This window comes from Danio rerio, chromosome 15 (assembly GCF_049306965.1).
Source record: "Danio rerio strain Tuebingen ecotype United States chromosome 15, GRCz12tu, whole genome shotgun sequence".
In the NCBI taxonomy this organism is placed as follows: domain Eukaryota; kingdom Metazoa; phylum Chordata; class Actinopteri; order Cypriniformes; family Danionidae; genus Danio; species Danio rerio.
This window is the reverse complement of record NC_133190.1, coordinates 49,357,501-49,375,100: the sequence shown is the minus strand read 5'-3', so window position 1 is coordinate 49,375,100 and position 17,600 is coordinate 49,357,501. Positions and strand designations below refer to the sequence as shown.

Genomic DNA, 17,600 nt, shown 5'->3' with positions numbered 1-17,600 from the left:
TAACAAATTTTTAACTAGCACACTTCCCTTATTATTATTGTGTTCAAGATGGAAATACTATGGTTGTCAACAGCTTTTGCATAGTGAAATTGTTGTGTCATTTCCTGTCATTCCTTTCATAAGAAGTTTAGCCTTTCCTGCAAGTAAACTGTCTATACAAGGTTAATGTCATAAAATTGAATACATTTCATGTGCTTCACATTTAGTCTTTTTTAATATTCCCGAGGTTTCCATAATCCTTGACCAGGCCCTATTCTGAGCAGCTGCTGTGGTGGAGAGCATGAGACTGATTCCTGTAAGAACCAGACGAGTCACATTGATCCTGAAAACCCAGCCTGTACACCAGCCTGTGACCTCCCCCACCTGCAGCTTCTCTATGATAGACGTCCAGCCTTCTCCAGCCTCCAGCACCTAGACTGCAGCTCTGCACAAGACGTTTGGCCATAGGAGAAATGATCGTGCCCAGCTGAGCCTGGTTTCTCCAGAGGTTTTTTTTCCCCTTCACTTTCGTCAATTGGTGAAGTTTGTTCCTCCACTGTCACCACTGGCTTGCATGGTTCAGGACTTGTGGAGCTGCGCATCGATTGTTTGGACCTTCAGCAGTGAAAATTAACCCACACTGAACTGAGCTAAACTAAACATCAACTCTGAAAACTGAACTGACACTGTTTCAATTTACTGTATTCTTTATGTGAAGCTGCTTTGACACAATCTACACTGTAAAAGCGCTATAAAAATAAAGCTGAATTGAATTAAATAAAATAATTCAAAACATTTCAGCAACAATGTAGCAGCACTTCAACCATTTACACGCCTTTCATTCCCTCCAGAAACTACTATAACACTATACTGTACTCCCTTTAGCATATATTGAAGAACTAGGCTGCATGACTAGAGAATAAAAATAATAGAAAAGCAGATTGTTTGCATTGTCAACAGCTACATGAAAAAGCATCTCCCTCTAAAACAACTTTTCATCTGATGTCACCAAGGCTGTGCCTACAGTCAAAAATAATAGAAATATGCTCATAACCTACTTTTCACAATCCACTCAAATCTCGCCGGATTATTCCTCACTAAATATTCAGTTTTACACGGAAAGGCATCATATTACTGAAGCTAAATACACTCAATCTTATGATCTAAAAATGCTGGGTTGCTGTAACCCAAATATATAAAAAAAAAAGCTTTTTAACTGCCTGCTCTACCAAATGGTTGAACATGTTTTGACATTATTAGTTTTAAATAATGACTGTTAAAGTCGATTAAAGAATGACAACACACAGCATTGTTGATTTACATGAAAAATCAAACACACATAATCGGTAACACTTTACAATAAGGTTCATTAGTTAATGCATTTACTAACATGAACTAATCATGAACAGCACATGTACAGCATTTATTAATCATAATTGAACATTTACTAATGCATTATTAACATTCAAGTCCATGCTTGTTAACATTAGTTAATGCACCATGAGTTAACATGAACTTACAATGAACTACTGTATTTTCATTAACTAACGTTAACTAGCATGAACAAATACGGTAGTAAATGTATTGTTCATTGTTTGTTCATGTTAGTAAATGCATTAATTAACATTAGCTAATGAACCTTATTGTAAAGTGTGACCACATAATCCTGTTGCGCTTCTACATGTGATTTTGTTTTAATTATAAAAAAACAAACAAACAAACAAGAAAACATGTTAAATGGGGATCTGAATGCCCACAATAAAAACAAACTTTCCAGTTTGTTTTTATTGTGGGTGTTCTGCATAGTTCAGTTGTGCAATTCTGATTGGGCAGAATGAAAATGTGCTCATTCAATTGGCTAGTAAGATTATCACACACAGATGGCAGTCGCGCATGGTTCTGGCCAGGGGACATTGAATAATACATATATATTTCATATTACAAGCTCTTGCGATTAGCTAATTGCAACATTTCGAATCGTGATTGCGACTCGATTAAATGACCTGTTTTTGTGCGGTGTCTGTGACTTTGAAACCAAAATATTTCCATATTATCGACGTGCGATTTTTCTTTGATTTTTTATTCGTCTGTCAATGCTTCTGAAGTGGCAAAAGCCATCATCATCCGCGCTTTCCTGTTTGTTTTTTATTGTGGGTGCTCCACTTAGTCCAGTTGCGCAATTCTGATTGGGCAAAATGAAAGTGTGCTCACTCAAATGGCTATTAAGACTGATACATATAATAATACATGCTAATACATATATCTTTCATATCGCAGCCTCTTGTGATAAGCTAACTGCAACATTTCAAATCATAATTGTGATCCGATTTTGATTAACCACTTTAACTCTGCTGCTATTTGGGGATTTCCACCTGGATTTTGCCTACCCAAATTTAAAAGCTTCTCAAATCCACATGCAGAGGTGTAAATGCAAAAATTTTGTATCATTTTAAAGAAAACCCTTTGAATTTTCATAAAACACTATTGAAAGTGTTTAAAATATCTGTATATGTTGTCTGTGTTATAATAATAAAAAAGAGTCACTTTTTGTATTTTTTTTTATAAACTCAAATTTGAAAGTGTACCTTTTAGGTTGTGTGTGGTCTAGCGTGCTGAAATTAATGTTGGTGGTTCCTGCACATGTCTGTAATCATAGGAAAAAAGAAAAATGTCTCCACTATAATCTTTGCAAAAGTTATTGTATTCCAACTGATGAGAGGTGCTGTACAAGCCACAGGGAGCGATGATTGTGTTCATATTTCACTATTCTTTTGTTTGATCAAACATAACTCACTGTGTTTGGAGCACGTCAGACATATAAAAGGATTACTTATGCACATCAGCTCAAAAACAGAGGAGAAATGGCCCTGAAGCGCACAGCATAAGGTAAGAGATGACAGCTGTCTGTGCTATCTGGGGATGCTTATTGATCATGAATGTATTGTTTACATTTTTGCGCCATGGAAACACAGCAATTCATTCAACAACTGTTTGGCATATGAATATAATTCAGTAAAAAGAATGCTAGAACTGTATGAGCACCGGCAAGAGCTTTCATTTGAGCTATAACTTGTACATGTGTCATATGAAAAAATATGAAAACGAACCAATGTAAAATACCTAGCTTGGGTATCCAAAATACTGTGTATTTAAGTGTAAATAACTTTTATACAGTAAGATAAAAACCAAAGTGATGCATATGTGCATAAAATATAGATTCTACACTTTCAAACGACACCACTTACGGGGGTCTGGTGCAACGCAAGCCCTTTAAATCTGAAAGCGAAAGTCGATGACGTCACGGACCCGGTACCGGGTCCGCAGAGTTTAAGTGGTTAAAGCGCACAGCCCTATTAGTGGGTTCAGTTTGAGATACAATTTTTAACCCAAAAGTTATGTCCATATCTGACCTAATGTTGGGTCCAAAAACTGTCCAAGACATATTTTTTTATACTAAAATTGCACTATTTTTCTTTTCATTTGGGGAAGAAATGCACTTAATTGCTATTATAAATAAAGAAATATAAATAAATAAATAATAATAGTCTTGCAACTGGCTTCGTTTTCATCCTGCAAAATGTTTTAGGGAAAAAAAAAACTTGCTAGACATCATACAGTGAGAAGAAAAGCTTTTATCTGATGAGACATAAGAGAACGTTGCTATATTTGTGCAAATATGCACTTCAAATCAGCCCTACATGGACTGCAGTGATTCAGGTGCTCATTAAGATGTGATCCAAAATCCGCGTCTGACACAAAATATATATAAATAAATAAAAAAAGCTGCTTAATTAGACTCAAACCTGAAAGAACAGAGACACAAACCAACCAGCGACTCCATTAGTGTTTCTGACGGTCGCTAAGACACATTAATGCTCGGCTGAATCCACACGCGCACACACTTAGACGTTGTGCTGAATAGCAGTAGACCAGGAGACATGGCAAAAACATGCCGTGCTTGAATTAAACATGATGAGAACACAAACGCATTATTAAGCCCAGGAGCTGTTTGCGTAACCGCAACCAGAACAGAATTATTATCTTTCTCCAAACCAGCCTAGAGCATTCTGCTTATCATTAAAACTAAACCAAACACACACACACACGCCTGTGAACAGGATAATCCATATCATCATCAGCATCAGCATTAAACATTTACTACAAACGCAGCATCGCCCATCCCAAGAGGATCCAGCAATGGGACGGGAACCAAAAGCATGGGTTAGAGCTGTTTATCCGCATGAATTAAATATTCTGCAGAAGTCAGCGCATAATCCAGCTGTCACTAATCACAATGCCAGTGTTTGTATGTGTGTGTGTGTGAGCTCAAGATGTGCAGAACATGGATTAGTTTGATCCACAGGAGATCTTCTAAAAAGTAGAGCCACAGCTGTAAAAATCACCAAATCCATCTGTTTTTGGCAGATTTCAGCCAATCGCAATTGAGTTGGTTGTCACATGAGCGTTATTCAAATGAGCCGGTGGCGGCTGAGCAAATGGCACATTTCATCAGGCTTCTGTTTACACAGTAATTATAGTATTACAATAATAGACCCCTCGCACATCAAGTCTCATGCTGGGTTACAGGAAAGAGTCATCGCCATCAGAGAGCGGATGTGTGCCGACTTCAACATGTGTGAGTAATGCTCTGAGTCACGGCTGTTATTTGTAAAGACAAAACCGCAGACAAACTGGTGGGCAGAAAGTCCTGTGTGACGGCTGCCCACTGGCCAACACACATTTCACACAGATGCATACAGCTGAACTCACAATTATTTGGCCAGCAGTGTTTTTTTGTTTTTTTTTTCAGATATTTTTCAAAATATGTTGAGCAGATTCAGGAATTTTTCACAGTATTTTTTCACAGTATTTCCCATATTTTCTCTTCTCTTATTTAAAAAAAAAAAAGTCTTATTTGCTTTATTTCGGCTAGAATAAAAGCAGTTTTTAATTGTTTTAAAGCACTTAAGGTCAATATTATTAGCCCCCTTAAGCAATATTTGATTTGGATTGTCTACAGAACAAACCACTGTTATACGCAATACAGGCTCATTCTGAAAACGTAGTGGAGACTGCGAATTATGTAGCGTGAGGTACATAGAGGCTGAATTTCTTTTTTTTTTAAGCGAACACTACGGGGCTTATCAGTTGACCGTTTACCTCCGTGTAGAGAGTTTTCCCACCACAACCAGTTTGTCCAGTTAGCTCGTCATGTACATCGGCGGACATGAGGCGCAGAGAGGAGTTTACCACGACGACCGGATTACAGAACAGTAGAACGATTGGATGACTGAACAATAGAATGATAGAATGATCGAACAATAGAAATTATAGAATGAAAGAACAATGGAACGGTACATAGAACATTAAATTGATATAACAAAAGAACAATGAAATAATAAAACCATAGAATGATGCAATAATAGAACAACAGAATGATAAACAGCAATAGAACAATGGAAAAATAGAATGACAGAACAATAGATCGATTGAATAATATAATGATAGAAAAATAGACAGATTGAATAATAGAATGATAGAACAATTGAATGATAGAATGATAGAACATTAGTAGGCCCACACGGAATCTGCGCATGCAGAATTCCGCAGATTTTTTGCACATTTCTAGCCCATTATTAATTCTGTTTATTTACTAGAGTTAATGTGTAAATCTGAATTTATTCAGTTTTTATTCAGTAATTTATTACTTTTTATTTAATACATTTAGGTTTAGTTATGATACTCCGCTGGATACTCCCAAAATAATTCCTGGCCCTGGACATTAGTAATTATAGAATGAGAGAACAATAGAAGGATAGAATGCCAATGAAATGATGGAATTATAGAACAGTAGACATAGAAAACAAAACAGTAGAACAACAGAACAATAGAACAATGGAATGACAGAACAATAGAATAAAAAGCATAGAAAATTAGAACGATGCAATAATAAAATGACTTATAGAACAATAGAAATGATAAAATGACAGAACAGTGAAACTATAGAAAGAATAATAGAATGATGGAACCATAGAATGATGGAATAATAGAATGATAAAACAATAAAAAAAAACAGAACGATGCAATAATAATAATAATAGAGCAATAGAATGATGGAGTTATAGAACAATAGAATGATGAAGTAATAGAATGATAGAACAAGAGAGTGATGAAATAAAAGAACAACAGAATGATAGAACAATAGAACGATGGAATAATAGAATAATAGAACAATAGAGTGATGAAATAAAAAACAATAGAAAGATAGAACAATAGAATGATGAAGTAATAGAATGATAGAACAAGTGAGTGATGGAATAAAAGAGTAGTAGAATGATAGAACAATAGAACAATGGAATAGTAGAATGATAAAACAATAAAATAATAGAACGATGCAATAAAAGAATGATAGATTAATAGAGTAATAGAATGAAGAAGTTATAGAACAATAGAATGATAAAGTAATAGAACGATAGAACAACAGAGTGATGGAATAAAAGAATAATAGAATGGTAGAACAATAGAACGATGGAATAATAGAATGATAGAACAACAGTGTTATGAAATAAAAGAAAAATAGAATGACAGAGCAATATAGTGGCAGGGCTCGAAATTGCGACCATTTTGGTTGCATATGCGCCCGAAATTTAAGCTATGCGACCTCATAATATATATTAGTAGCATATGTGCGATTGCATATAATGGTTGTAGTGCGACCTGTTTTTTTTTTTTTTTTCTAAAAACATGGTAAAACCGCTATATTGGTTCATATTAGCTGTCAATCACTCAAGACTTTCCGCTGTCAGATGACAGGGCGGGAGCTTTTGTGACCGCGGGGAATGCAAACGGCTGAAGAGGGAAAAGTACACTGACTATCGATGCGTTGCATGCACTGCATGTTCAGCCAACACAATCTCACGGCAATTCGTAACATTTTCATACGTTTCCTCGTAAGATCAGGCTGCAACAGTGCAAATGTCTGCTAAAACACCATCGCCAAAGAAGCTCGCCTTTACTGAGTTTAAACTGATGTGGGTTAAAACAAAGAACAGTATTGCGCCGGTGGTCATCGGGAGAATCCTACTCTCCCCTCCTCATATTAGTCCGGCTGCTCGCATGCTCTTCCGCAAACACAGAAAGATGTAATTCAGTGTGTAACAAGGCTGAGCATTAAAACAACATGAACTGAAACCAAAACTTTTAAAAGTGAGAATTTTCTTCCTTTCTTTTGTCCGTTCTTTCATGAGGTGTACATTATTTTTCTATTTAATTACTGATGACTGCTTTGCGGCTTTCAGCATTGAATTGAATGAGTTATTATATTATTTTGTTTGTTTTGTAGCAGAAATATTATTTATTAAATTGACGTGCATATAAAAACAATAGTACAAAATAAATATTTCTTACTGCAATGCTTCATTTGTGTTTGAGGCACAAAGCACATTCAAGGCAGCATGATGATGAGAAATAGAATTAATTATTAGTATTATTGTCATCATAATCATCATCATTAATATTTTATAATTATTTAACATTCATTTTGGAATTATTGCACAAATATTAAGTCATCACAGCATTAGTTAGGTAGTTGTTTCTGGGTTTTGTTAGTCCCAATTGATGTTGTTTTCAAATACAATAAATCCCTTAATATACAACTTGTCAAATATACAGTATCATTTATTTTTGGTGGGTGCTCCTAATTTTTTTCTGGTGCTCCTAAATATTTCAGGTTGGGAGCACCGGTTCTACCAAGTAAGAAAGTTCATTTCTAGCCCTGAGTGGTGAATAATAGAATGATAGAACAATAGAGTGATGGAATAAAAGAATAATAGTAAGATAGAACAATAGAGTGATGGAATAACAGAATCACAGAACAATAGAGTGATGGAATAACAGAATAATAAAAATATAGAACAATAGAGTGATGGAATAATAGAAATATAGAACAATAGAGTGATGGAATAATAGAATGATAAAACAGAGTTATGGAATAACCGAAAGAACAATAGAATGATAGAACAAAAGAACAACTGAACAGTATATAGGACAATAGAATGATAGAACAACAGAACAATGAAATGATAAAACAACGATGGAATGAAAGATAGAACAACAGAATGATAAACAGAACAACAGAACGACGAAATGACAGATAGAACAAAGCCCCTTAGTTGCAGACAAACCCTTTTATTTGGAGAACGCAGCATATAAATTGGTTTATCAATAAACTCGGGCTTCATCGGTGGCCTTGAATCTGAGACTTTTCTTCTCCTTTATTTCCTCTACAGGATTTAGAGAACAGAAACTGAATAAGTAGATCTAAGCCTTGAACCGAGTGACTGTGAGATGAATCATAACATTACAGTGTTTGATTTGAAGCTAAATCCAGCTGGACAAAAAGGCAGCCTGTGTACTTTGAGGTAATGAACCGCTAACCCACGATGCATTGCAGATTATGTGATCAAACCAACAATGACAGAGAAATATAAAATGTTTGATGTGCTGAAATCAGTCTGACTGAATTAGCGCTGCACAATACTTCGCAATGCAATAGTCACATCGCAGGAACATCGCACGCATTCAGGTACACACTTATAATGTTTGTAACTTTAAGAAACTATAGTTGCAGGTATTAAGGTTGGGCGACGTCGACCAATTTGGCATCGTACGATGTCTAATATGAAACCTCGCCAAGGACGATGGCATCGTCGTCACTGGCGGCGGTGAATTAATTATGAATAATTTATTAATTCATAACGAATTAATTATTTTTAGCCTACCTTTTTAACTACCTGACCCGCATGGCCTTTGTTTTACCCACAACCAAGCCATAAATGAATGAAGATAAGTTACACAGATAATTACCACCTGTCAATCACTTTTTTCACGGGACTCAAGAATAGGCGTGAATGGACAGAGTGATCTGTGTCGTTATAATGGCGTCAACAAACTTGGTTGGTAAAAAAGGTGCACAACCAACAGGAACCAGCCAACAGGATCTGAGCCCTGTGTGTGTGTGTGTGGTCACACGATGTGCGTTTTTAGCGGTACACATATTTGGATCAAATATGGACATACACAACCTTCGCGGTTGTCCATATTTGATGATAATGTTGAGTTAAGACAACCCAGCTTTTTAGAGGGATAATTCTGAGAGAGAGCTATTCATTTACTATTATTACTATTATCATTAATAGTAATAATAGAGTAAATCCAGGGTTATGGATGTGACATTTGCAGTAAAAACTCAGTATATGTTAACATTATAATGAATCTTTTGTTTATATTTTCCAGAACAACTGACCACAGAGTTACCTGAAAAATATCAACCAGTAAACATGTTTTGTACTTTAAATGAAGAAAATAAGCATGCGTTAGGGATGTGACAAAAAAGGTCTGCGAGTTTACAGTATACAACATACTTTGTAGAAGTTCTGTGAATTAAACTGCACAACTCAAAAGAAACTATAATGAACAGAAATGAATGACATCTCTCTGTTATGGATGTGACAGATGTGAAATTGCTACTTGTGTGATTTTGGTAAATCAAATAGAATAGTTTGAAAACATTGACAGATGCTTTTTTAAGTATTTCTAAAACCCCCTCAAAAAAACAGAAATGTATTGCTGAAAACTTAATTTTTTTCGTGGCAAGGTTGACATTTGCACCGAATTGCTCTATTATAAATAAATGTATTGTTATTGTTATTATTATCTGTTAATGGTAGTGTTATTCTTCCCTGAACAATACCACATAATTCACAAATTACTAATCAAAACAATAAAACAATTAAACGAAAGACGAAATCTTTCAAACATCACATCAGTGACCAAGACTTAACCCAACGTTGGATCAAAAATGGACAAAACCAGTGTCCATTTTTCAAATGACACCTTTTTGAGTGTTGGGTTTGTCCATATTTTACTCAACATTCGGTTACAACAACCCAGCATTTTTAGAGTGTAATTAAAAAAACTTTAGAGTATGAGAAACACTTTCTTATTTTCTGTCCCAAACACACCACAACACATTCTGAATCCTTAAATGATTCTGTCTTCATATTCTAAATGACTGAGAAACTACAATAATCTGGAGAAAACGGCAGCCACACCATCTGCAGAAAAAAAATAAATCAATAAAAAAAAACACCATACATACCATAGGAAGTGGTTCCTAACCGGTCTAAGTATTTGACCTTATTCAGCATAATATACACTGTTTATAAATGTAATTAGTGAAGTTTATTCATAAAGTAATTTCGAGAGGATCACGTGCTTATGATTTATCATGGCCGGTCTCGCATTTGCTAATCACTATCTTCCAATCATATGAGCCCTAAGCTACTATAAATAGCCTCAGTTTTCAGTTCACTTTATCTTCGTTTGGAAGAAACCCCCCTCCTCCCCTATTCTCCTCCTTTACCTCTGATTGGGCGGCACGGCAGCCCAGTGGTTAGCACTGTGAGCCCCACAGCAAGAACACTGCCGGCCCAGGTTCCACAGGACCGGTGGGTGTTTCAGTGAGGAGTTTGTATGCTCTCCCCGTGTCCGCGTGGGGTTTCCCCTGGTTCTCCTGTTTCCTCCCACCATCCAAAGACATTCAACATGCATAACAATCAAGCTTTGTCTAATCCCTTGTGTTCCCTTAGCTACCGCAGCCGGGGAGTTCTGAGATCCACCGAGCTCAGGCTCCCCTCTTGCTCTGCCAACGGGAGGAAGCCCGGGGCTCGAGGAGCCCTTGAGCTCGGGGCTCTCTCCCGGGACAGCATGACAGACAAGCTTTTATAAATCATCAGCTAAGTGTGAACTCTTGAATTATAATCAAGATCATTGTCTGTTTTTGTATTTTACTGTCATTTATTTCTCGTTGATTGCATTTTATTATTATAATCATGTCAACATGAATTAATTTAATTGAACAATCCTTTAACAATACTTTAATTTGTAAAATTTACTTCACAATTTAAATGATATAATCATTAGCACACACAAGCTCCTAGAAAACGAAAAAAACAAGCTGATCTTCAAATACCACACTAAATACTTCATATTTCACACACACAAATATTATTTGTCAACTATGCAAATTGAATTCCACGATACATGTATGTACCACTTCAACATTTCTTCATGATACTGGCTAACTGTAAAACTTTTATTTTTCACTCAACTCCAGTTTACCTGCTGTTCAAATCAGATAATTTGATAAACACACATTTTTCTTTTAGAAGATTCATTGTATTCATGTTGCAATACTATTACACATAGTCAAGACGCTTTGGAAATACTGCAAAAAAGAGAAGTCAATAAATAAAGTCAATGCCAATAAAGCAACTTGAACCTGAGAGAGAGAAAGAGAGAGAGAGGCATCAGCACATCAGAGAGACTACCCCAAACTCCAGAGCATTTAGCCTCAATTCACAAAGTTAAACAATAAAACACAACTTCAATATTTACTAGCGGAAAAAAGGATTGTATCCTTCTAGCTGCACAATACATTAACACCAGTCACCTGAAAGAGTGAGGAGACCAATGAAAATGTCAGTGATGTGCTTTTTGCAGACAACACACACTCTTTTAGATGGTGTACTAGATTTATATTTTTTGTTATGCTCAACGAAGAAACAGATGATAAAGAGAGGGTCTGGGGTGCAATACTGAATTAGTCAATATTGCATATCCACATGACAAGGAGTGGAATTTCATGACTTTAACAATGCTGTTTCTCAAATAGGGTCAGGGGTACAATATTGACTCTAGATAATCATACTCAGATGTAGTCGACAAATCACCAGGTGACTAGCCACTGGCTTGCATGGTTTGGGACTTGTGGAGCCAGCCTGATCTCACGAGGAAACTTGAGTATTTTATGTTTTGTCAGTTTAGTGGAGTTCAGTCATACTAAAATGTACGATTTTAAAAAGGAGGCGTGGCACCCAACCCCACCCCTAACCGTCATTGGGTGATGAGCAAATCATACTAATTCTACGAATTAGATTGTACAAATTCATATGAATTAGCCACTAAATCAAAAAGTTACGAATTGCCGTGATGTTGGTGGAGCTGCGCATCGATGGATTTGCTCTTCAGTGTTTGGACTTCCAGAAGTGAAAATTAAACCACACTGAACTGAACATCAACTCTGAAAACTGGACTGACACAGTTTACATTAACTATAATCTTTTATGTGAAGCTGCTTTGACAAAATCTACATTGTAAAAGTGTTACAGAAATAGACAAATTGAAGAGAATGTGAGGTTAGGACATTGAGTCCAGTCATGCTCATAGTTCAGAACCTTTAATTTTTGCTAAACAGAAATAATGTGCAACTAGCTGAGAGAGGGAGGAGCCTGATCAACTCCCTTTACTCTCTCAACTAGAAGGCCAAACTTTTCCCAGCACCCAAATTTTGACTATAAAGGTGAGAACTACTTGATATTCTTGAAAATATGTGTTGGTCTTCCAATGTAACTGCAACGGGCTCCCCAATCCTTGGAGAGAAAGATGATGGCACATCTCTGAGGTTGTAAATGTTCTCAAAAATAAAGATACGCCAGCTGTCACTAGGGTGGTAACTTTTAAAAAGGTACAAATTTTACCTAAAAGATCCATATTAATACCTCAAGGGTACATATTAGTACCTAAAAAGTACAAAAGTGTTCCTCTTATAATGTTTAGGTACTAATATGTACTTTTGAGGTACCAATATGGACCCTTCAAGGACAAATACCTTTTGAAAAGGTACCACCCCAGTGACAGCTCACCTTTATTTCTGAGAGTGTATCTTCTTGCTTGACATTGTATTATTCATTCCTCATCTGTCTAAACTTGTGTTATTTCTTGTGATAAGCCTTTCATGCATTTTTATTTCTCATTACATATGCATTAAGAATACTATAGTTATTATTATTATTATAATCAATATTAGCTGTATGGACCAGCAATAAACAGTTGCATAGCTTGATTGGTATGGTGTTCAGACCTTTTATTGGTACCTTCTCTTGTCGATTAGCACTACACTTATCTCACTTGAGTAAAAAAATATACACCATACTAAAAATGTTGGGATGCTGAAACATTTATAATACTTATAATTTGGGCATTCTAACAGATATAAATGAATCATTGTAAATATACTGATTGTTATTTTGGCCAGCAGCCAAATATTGACTATAAAGGTGAGAACTTCTTGCAGTAACATTGGAGGCTCAGCCGTGGGACAAGCGCTCATCGCCCGGCATTCTCAGACATATGTGTTGTTCTTCCATTGTGACTGCAACAGGCCTCCCAATCTTTGGAGAGGAAGATGATGGCACATCTTTGAGGTTGTATATATATATATATTTGAATCTTCTTGCTAAACATTGTTTTATTCATTCCTTATCTGTCTTCTATCCACTTTTGTTATTTCTTGTGATAAGCCCTTTACTACTCATTATTGAATATGGGTTTAAGAACATCTAAGTTATTGTTTTTATAATTGATATCAGCTATAGGGGAGCGTGGGTCACAAAGTAATGTAGGGTTAAATGTAACACAGAGTTTTAAGGTATTTGCTCAGGGTTAACCATGGCATACTTCCTAGGTTTTCACCACAATGCGGGCAGACGTCTTCCTGCCAATTATTGAAAAAATTCAGTGAGATTAAGAGAAACAAAGGAGAAACCATTTTTGCAGCATAAAAAGTATTTTTTATTATAGTCTGTATTTATTTATTTATTTTTAATCTGTAAAAGTATGTATGTGAAATCTTATATTGTTTTGATTACCGTTTTCTAGGCTAAAAGATGAAACCATTTTGAAAGTGGTAAGCACGAAGTGACTGCAAGCCAGTTTTGAGAAGACACAGTGGGGTTAGTTGTAACAGGGTGTTACAATTAAGCCTCACACTGTTGGACACCAATTAAACCAACAAAATATTTTTTTTTAATTTTAAGTGTAATGTTGAGAACTTTTTAAATTAAAATGTTTTTTATTGAAAAATAATTTTTAATAGAAAAAAAAAATATTTTTATTGCTAATAATGCAAATAAATGCATTGTATAATAATGGAGAAATAGATAATAATGCAAATAGATTCAAATGTGTTTATCCAATAAACAAATAAATACATAAACATACTGTGCTATGTAGAATAAACAAAGAAATGAGACAAATACTGAGGAAATATAGCTACTACTTTAAGTAAACAGAACTTAAATTAACTGTGTGAAATCTACCTTTGTAAGCATGTGTTACAACTAGCCCCCAGACTGTTACAACTTGCCCCGCAGGTGGGGTAAATTTACTCCTGGCACCTTTGCCAATACTGCACAGAAACCATAGGTCCGGCGATCATAATTTCAGTGCTCATTTGTAGTAGAGGTTTGTGTGTTATTGGTAAAAAATATGGAGTTGTATTGCTTGATTGGTATGGTGTACAGACCTTTTATTGGTACCTTCTCATGTCAATTAGCACCACACTTATCTCACTTGAGTAAAAATATGAACCATACTAAAACATTTTTGGGATGCTGAAACAGTTCAGATACTAATAATTTGGGCATACTAAAACAGATGGTTATAAATGAATCAATGTAAATATACTGATTATTATTGATTATTACAGTTTTATTCTAAAAAGTTATTATTAAATCTAGTTTATTCAGATTTATTTTTTATACTACATTGAAAAAAAATGTCTGCAAATTCGTTGCTAACAATTTAAATGTGTTGAATTTAAATAAACAGATTAAATTTAGTAATGTTCAGCTAAACTTTTTTTTTAATTCAGCTCAAACAAATTGTTAACAACCACTGAAATTAAAAATATTTAGGAAATCCGAGGAATCATATTTGAATCTTTTTTTTTCAGTGTAGCCTTTGTTATCCTAAAATATTGATTGTTAAATCTAGTCTATTCTAATTTATTTTTATACCAGCCTGATGTACAGAAAAAAAATACACATTTGTCATGTAAATAAAGCATTTTTTTAGAGAGAGAGAGAGAGAGAGAGAGAGAGAGAGAGAGAGAGAGAGAGAGAGAGAGTTATGTGCCAGTGGCCCCCAGCGGCCGTTGCTCCACTCGCTTGCAGCCGCAGACAGACACACCCCAATAACGGCACCGCGAGCTCCGGGACTCCATCTGGACTGCGGTACCTTAGCTTCAACATGAATCTCACCTTTTACATGAGTAATACGACTATTTATCAATTCCCAAACTCTCTTCCATGCTGATAAATCCAGCAATTCGCACTTAAATTCCCTACTAAACGAGCCGTCTAAAAGCGCAACTTGGGTTCTCCAGCAAACCTTTACATAACCCATGTCCAGCACCAAAGCATCCCATCGTCAAATTTAGAAGTAATAGATAAAAAAATATCAATCCTGCTCATGTAATGTAAGTTTAATCACTGATAATGACTAGAGGAATCTCCTACAAGGTCTTGCAGAAGCCAAAAAAGCAAGCGCGAGGCGTCAAAGGTCCTTCAAGAGCAAGATCAATCAATATTCTCTGACTGACAACAACAGCCATGCCAAATCCTATTAGTTATTTTCATCATCACCTCTCTGGAAATGTCGCTCTTCCGTTAATGGGGCTCAAACGTGCAGGATACGCATTGAGAAGCCAAAAACCACACGAACGTTTTTACATATTGCATAATATTATCAAAGTATCACACCACAATAGCCCATTATCTAAGATTTACTTGACCTCTAGTGTTTGATTTATTAAATAGACACGAGCTGTTTCATGAGTATAATCACAGGCTTGCTAAATAATGAACGCAAATAACAAAAGTATTAAGCGACATGGTGTTTTGTTATTGTTTTATCCGTTGGAAATGAAATAAGTGCGTTACCTCCGTCCTGGAGCATCCAAACGCCTCCCAAGTTCAGAGCAGCACAGAAATGCCCGAGATCTTCGGATAGATGATGTCTAAATCACGTCCTCTGGGTTTGAGTCCTTTGGCAATATGCTCACTTAGATATTATATGTTTCTATAACATGTATATAAAGCCAAAAATACGCTATGAAGGATGAAATCTCATCAAAATGCAGATGTGGCGCGAAATCTCAACGGCGGTTTTTAACGGCTTTTCATTCCAAACGGCTCGATCGATTCAAGCGATGTTGGAAATCCCAAACAGACTTTCCGTACAGCACACAAATAAAGTCGATTTAATCCAAGGAAACGACACGAAGCCCTTCCAAAAACACTGTTGGGATGAGAAATTCTCGAAGAATCCACAAATGTTGATGGTTCACTTCTGGAAGGAGGTCCAGTCAGACTTTTCACCTCACGTCGGATCGCCTCAGAGGAAACATGACACTACTGAGGTAAAAAAGCACAGTACGAAGCCGTCGTATTTAGTGTATAAACACGACATTAAGACCATTTAATATGCGGATACAATCCGTTTAGATATAGGCAAGAAGAAAAAAGACGCAACGGACAAAGCGTCCATTCAAACCGGCGCGAAATCTCCCTCAGAAAAGCCCAGCATACAGATAAATTCTTTATATTTCCAAATGCGGCTCGGCGTTTTACGGCAGAATCGTTATCATAGATCCAGTGTCCAACGCTGAAGCAATCCCACCCACGTTTAATTCATATGCGCATTTTTTCCAGACGGCATCCTGCGGGAAACGGACGCAGAAACCGAATTAGAAACAATTGGCACCGCATTGGAGCCGCTGATGTATTGCTTTACTCGTCCTGAAGGAGCATCCGGACTGCGCGTCCCTCCCTCCGCCGTGAGGAGCTGGGTAACAGTCCGCTCACGGCGAGCTCCACACAACACTGCTCTGTCTGTAGTGCGCGAGAGCACGAGAGAGGGATTTACACACATGCCAATAGCGGAATCTCACCAGCCCACTTCAAAAGAGACACATTTCTGCTTCACAATTCACCAGGGATCAACACTTACAACGTTAGTCAACACAAATATGCCATCTCATGCTATTTCACCACAATAACCAATGAATTTTTACTCACTCCCCTTAAAAATATAAAAGGAGCTATAAACAATCAATGCATTTTCACTCATTCCCCATACAATTATAATTATCTTACATTGCCAAGTCAGGTTTTAAATCCATTTTGACAAATAAAATTACCCTTTTGTAACAAAAGTGTTTATACTACATCAAGGTAAAAAACAAAAAGTCATATTCAATTTAATTCAACACTCCTATAGATATATAGACTAGTAGGAAATCTCACCAGCCCACTTCAAAACAGATTCCGGCTTCACAATTCACTAGGGATCAACACTTACATCATTAATAAACACAAAAATGCCATTTCATGTAATGTTTCACTCAGAGGTTAATTGTCCTACTTTATGGTTTAAATAAATAGTTTGAGACAAATTATTGGAAATCATTACTTACAACATTATCAACACAAATATAGAGTTTTATGGTATGTTTCACCACAATTAATCAATGTAAATTCAGTTTCATACAAAACACCCATACTGTATAGGGAACCTCACCAGCCCCACTACATGTACTGCAAAACAGACACATTTATAGCAACACAAATGTGCCACCTCATCCTATGTTTCACCACAATAATCAACAATCAATGCATTTTTACTCATTCCCCATATATTATATGAGGGCCTAATTTCCC

At 36.1% G+C, this 17,600-nt stretch overlaps 1 protein-coding gene across 2 annotated transcripts in view; it reads right to left on the bottom strand.

Annotated features, from left to right (window-relative positions):
• The window catches only part of lrfn1 (leucine rich repeat and fibronectin type III domain containing 1), a 346,207-nt gene extending 329,439 nt beyond the window's left edge, over positions 1-16,768 (bottom strand). For both annotated transcript variants that reach the window (XM_073922832.1, XM_073922833.1), the window contains exon 1: positions 15,822-16,768. The gene's annotated coding sequence lies outside the window, so the exon portion shown is untranslated. The remainder of the gene's footprint in view (positions 1-15,821) is intronic.
• Between the last annotated feature and the right edge of the window lie 832 nt (positions 16,769-17,600).